Raw genomic sequence first — 5,854 nt, 5'->3', positions numbered from 1 at the left:
CTCTGCCTCTGCCTCTGCCTCTGCCTCTGCCTCTGCCTCTGCCTCTGCCTCTGCCTCTGCCTCTGCCTCTGCCTCTGCCTCCTAAGTCCTGGAATTGAAGCAATACACCACCACACCTGGCTCTCAATGAAACTGTATAAAATTATTCATCTATTTTATCATTAACCATTCTCTTTCCTTGAGTCACTCCGTGATGAACCGAGATACGCACCTTTCAAGGGCAGCATGTAGTTCCTGTGACTAAGTGCACATATCAAAGGCATAAACTGAATCTGGGCAAAGGTCGTTTGTACCAGCTTTAGAGACGCTTAGAGTTCTTTTTGAGGCATAGTATCATTTAGGCTAGGCTGGCCTTGAACTTGGTACCTAGGGGATGGCATGAACTTCTGATCCTCCTGCCTCTGGCTCTCAAGTGCTGGGAATGAGCTACAGGGTCCTTCCTGAACATGCTCGGCAAACACACCCCCAACCTCAGTTCTCAGACACTGCAATTCCTTCACCATACAACAGGAATCCGATTTGTCCCTCAACTGTGGCTGATACTCTAACAGCTTCGTTTTCAAATGGTACATTTATTTATATGTGGAGGTCAGAGGACAAGTTGGAGAAATTGGTTTCCTCTTTCTACCATGTTGGTTTGTCAGGCTTGGCAGCAATCACCTTTATCCTCGAAGCCCACTCACCGGCCCCTGATGTTCCCTTTTAAAGCATTAGATGAATGAAAGGTCAGAAATGCTGGCCTTGTAGCTCTCCCCTCTCACACCTGGTGTGCAATGACTGAAAGGTCTACAGACATCTCCCGGAGAACTTTGGAGATCCATTCTTCAGCATTTTATCAGGACTGCTGAGGGAAGCTCTGAACCTGAGGCACGAGTCACCTGATTAGGTTACCATCTTGGCCCCTCCCACGCCCCCAGCCCCCAGCCCCGGGCCTCTGGTATCTATCTCCCAGAACCTGCTCCTGAATGTTTCCAGGCTGCTGGAATCCATTTTTGAACATTGTCCAGATACCCACCGGTGCTTGGGAGTGCATGTACCACACACATGGGATGGGTCCTTAATCAGTGATGTGGGGGAGGGGACGACGCCAAACTCGGGCTCCCTGGTCGCAGGTCCAGCCAACTCTGAGCTGTCAGTCACACTCCAGAGCCTCCTGTGGGTGGAGGCTGAAGCCACTCCCCAGGTGACACACCCTTCCTGGCTTCTTCACCTTCTCTGTCTTCTTTTGTTTTGCTCCCAGGTCTCCTAGGCAGCACCTCTTTCATTAATCAAGGCATGCTGGGCCAGCCTTTATCTCAGAGTTGGCTTCAGAGCCCTTAAGACCACAGTCAACATGTATGACCAATCCATGTGCTCAGTGCGGTCAGCATGCCCAGGCATGCAGAGGGTGTGACTGTTTGGTGCAGCCAGGCCTGCTGTGGGAATCTGGGCAAGCCTGATCCTTAGAGCCCTGGAGTACTGGGCCGGTAGGGAACACCTGAGACCTGGCTTTTTTCCCTGTATATTTTAGAAGGTTTGATGAAACTCAGCCTTGGACTCTTAGGTTGGGGCTCTCTAAGCCGAAGAAGAGTGGGGCTACCTCTGCCTCCCCCATTCAGCAGGCTCCATAACGTTTAAAGCATAAATGTTTTAGAGAGGGTCACAAAAAAGATCTGTCTTTACTTCAGCTCCAACCTGGGTGCCAGCTGAGTTTTGGCAAACTTCCAACCTCCCAGTTCCGACCCAGGTTTTCTAAGTCTCCAGAACCTTTAACTTTAGATAAACAATGACATCCCCCACACACCATATATGAGGTTTTCTACCAGCAGATAGTGGCCAGTGTGGGTGTATGATTCAGGCAGTTTAGGCTCACTCACCCTTGGTCACTTGCTAGCTGTGAGAATGCTCACTGCCTTCCAGGGTAGCTGCAACAAAGAAATGGACCAGTGCATGGGATCGGCAACATTGTGTCTAGCACAGAAAACCACCCAGAACGCCAAGCCTAGTGACCTAAGTTTGATCCCCAGGACTCAGGTGGTGGAAAGAGAAAACCACCTCACACAAGTTGTCCTCTGACCCCCCCCACCCCCACCCCCTTGTGCTTCACCGCATTTGCTCGCCACCCACACATGCCCATGCGCACACAAAATAGATAAGTGTAATTTTAAAGAATTAAAAAAATACTAGTGACTAATTTTTTTTTTTTTAACTTAAGGACATTTCTATTCCTGTTGGCGTCCAGCTGGACACATGTGTGAGTAGCTAGATTTTGCGCATGCGTGCTCTGTGCAATGAAGCTCATCCTGGCCACGGGGTTTGAACAGAACCTGCCTTGGGGATTAGGGTTAGAAGGTACATCATAAAGAGTAATTGCCTTCCAGAGCAGGAGACACAGAAACAATGTGCAACCTGGAGACAGCAAGCCGATGGAGAGACGCATGCCAAGAAAGGTAGGGATAGTTCAGACTACCAGGCTGTGACAAAAGCCTGGGGGCTGATGGGCAGGTGAGTTTTCAGGCGCAGTGGTCGTTCCATAATGTGGACACGTGGTACCAGGGAAGAAAAATCAAGATGAAGGCAGAAGCATCCAGAACCTAACACACAGAAACAGCAGCTGCAATAATAAAATCTCTCTTTGCTCTTTGTTTTTAAACTGAAGTATATGTTACTTATGCAGAATACTATCTCACTGTGATATCTCCATACACATGTAAATGTATATTTGGGGGGCTGGAGAGATGACTCAGCAGTTAAGAACACTGACTGCTCTTCCAGAGGATCCAGGTTCAAGTGCTAGAACCCACATGGTGGCTTATAACCATCTCTAACTCCAGTTCCAGGGGAACTGATACTGCCCTCCTCTGGCCTCTGAGGACACTGCACACATGTGCTGCACATACCTATGTGCAGCCCAAACACCCATACACATAAAATAAAATAATCTAAATCAATTGAATGTATTTTCTTATTACTTGCTTGTCTCTTCCCCTGCAGGTCTCCTTCTTCTCATGAATGAGCTCCACCCCTACCTGTTTAACCTATAGGTCTGTTTTTCTTTAAACTAGATTCTACATATGAAAGGAAGTATGGTATTTGTCTTTCTGAGGCTGGCTTATTTCACTTAACATGATGATCACTAGTCCCATACAATTTCCTACAAACAACATAATTTTATTCTCTATGACTGAGTAAAATTCCCTTGTGTCAATAAGCCACATTTTCTCTATCAATTCATTCTTGATGGGCATCTAGACTGAGTACATAACTTGTCTACTGTGAACAGTGGATGCAATGATACACACAGGCATATTCATATCTCTGTGGTATGTTGACTTAGAATCCTTCAGGTATATATCTAGGGTAGTCTGAATTAATTCACATGGCGGGTCTCTCCCTCTTTCTGTCTTCCCCATCCCTTCACTTCACACTTTCCATACTGATTTCCATAGAACTATACCATTTATAACATTCCTACTTTCAGGCCATAAGCCCCACCCCCCGCTCTGGCTGCCCAGGCCCCGCCCCTTCCCCTCACCATCTTTTGTCACTTGTTTTCTCAGTGATGATTTGTGATGTCAACTTAATGGGATGTAGAATCACCTAGAAGATAGGCTCCGGATGACTGGGAGGGCATTTTTGGTGATTTACCCACAAAGGAAAAACCCACCCCAAATGTGTGCAGCACCATAGCACGCTCTGCATAAAAAAGGAGAAAGCAAGCATTCATCTCTGCTTCTTCCCTCAAGATGAATGTGACCAGTGGCCATGGACTGTCCTTGAAATGAGAGCCAAACCTTCTTCCTGAAGTTGCTCTTGTCATGGCGATGAGGAAAGTTACTTGAGAACACAGTGGCCATTCTGACTGTGGAGAAATGGAACCTCGATGCTTGATTTGTGTTTTCCTGGTATATACATATGTTGAATATTTTTCACACACTTACTGGCTATTGCAATAAAATATTTGGATGCAGGTTGGTTATATTCGGAAGAGGAAAGTAGCAGACCTTGTTTATCAACCCAGTATCGGCTCCTATCTGCCACTTGAACCCACACCGAGCAAGGCCCACCTCCCTTGAGCTATGGCATAGTTAGACCAGCAAGACAAAAAGGCTGCTTACTGGAGAACTCCATTTAAGCCACAGAGAAAACCGGCACTGTGTTTGTAGTTCTCAGCCCACCTTTAACAGGGGCGTGACACCAGGAACCTCAGGAGCTACATTAAACAGCAAGACAGAGGACAAGACAAAGCCAGAGGCATTGGCCCCGAATCTGAAAATTTGTCACTGGAGTAACCAGTTTCTATTTGCTTGAGAAACATCGGACTTCAAGATCCCGCTCCTGGTACTCTTGGGGAAGAGCATTCCAAGATGGTTGGTTGATGGGGATTTTCCTCCCCTCCCCCTTTCTTCTTGTTTGATTTGAGATTTAGCCCAGAACAAGCAGGAAGGTATCTGAGAATTGACTGAAACTATCTTTGTGGCTCTATAGTGCCTGAGAGACCTAAAGCAGACACTTAACATATATACTATTGTGTTACCTTCGACCTTTCTGCTAGACAGAGCGCCACAGTGGTGATACCGTCAGACTGTTATGGCAAAAGGGGGTATTGAGGTCTAATCAATTCAGAAAATATACACAGCTAACAAGATTTCATTACTGTGGGAATCCTCACAGCCTTTAGTGGGCGGGCGGGCTGGAGAGAGAGCCATACTCCCAGGCCTATATGACCTGCAGCTAGCTAGTGCTCTCCCAGAGGACCAGAATTCCAATCCCAGCACCCATTTTGGGTAGATTCAAACCATTTGGAACTCTAGCTCCAGGGAATCCAATGCCCTCTTCTGGCCTCTGAGGGTACTACACTCATGTGCACACACAAATGTAACAGATAGAACATCTTTTTTTTTTTTTAATGGAAAAAATAAGCAACGCATTTATTGCTAATTGTTATGGTGTTAAAAACACACTTCTGAGATGTCTAATGTTTAAGCATTTGCTTCCCAGCAGGTGGCGCTGTTTGGGGGGGGTAATGGAACCTGCAGGAGGGGGCCTCCTTGAAGGAAGTGAGTCCTGGGGAGCTTGGCCCTGTTTCCTGTCTGGTATCGGCTTCCTGTTCCATCGGGGTTTGAGGAGGGGAGGTGTACTATCTACACACTCCAGCTGCCACAGAGCTCTCTCACACACACCATGCCGTCCCTGCTGTGATTGGCTATATCTTAGAGTGTGATCCTGAATAAATCCTCACAACACCCGCCGTCCCCGCCCCCAGTTGTTTTTGTCTGGCATTTTGTCACAGTGTCAAGGAAAGTGGCTCTCGCGAATGTCTGTGTGAAGCAAGGCACACCAGGCCCTTCCCCGCGGGCTTAGGATGCTCCCAGAACATGTAGCTTCTGGTGGGTGGAGAACAGAGGAGAAGAAGCGCATTAGCTCCTGACCGTGTTGTCCCACCACACGGACTTTGCCTGGCTTACTGTGTGGAGAATGGAAACAAGAAGAAGGTGCTCTGCCTGTGAGCTGTGTTGGTGCAGTAGTGGCATAAAGCTCGTGGGAGAAACCAACCAACATCTGACTGGATTTAAGGCCACTCTGTGAGATGGAACCCATCCCTGATGCTGCTTGGTTGGCCAAGAACCTGAGACTGGACAGGCCAGGGACCTAAGGGAAAATCAAACACTACAGTTCTCCTTAAGGAGCATACCGATGAAATGACTCCTAACAGCATTCCGCCATACGCTCTCCTTGTAGCCACCACTTGCAGCAGATGGGGGTAAATACAGACACGCACAGTCTCACCTTATGCAGAGAGTGAGAGACCTTGGAACACTCAGCGCTAACCATGCTGTCTATGTTTTCAACCCTCAGGGCTCAAGGAACCCTG

This window comes from Mus caroli, chromosome 9 (genome assembly GCF_900094665.2).
Source record: "Mus caroli chromosome 9, CAROLI_EIJ_v1.1, whole genome shotgun sequence".
Lineage (NCBI taxonomy): Eukaryota > Metazoa > Chordata > Mammalia > Rodentia > Muridae > Mus > Mus caroli.
This window is presented reverse-complemented; position numbering follows the sequence as displayed.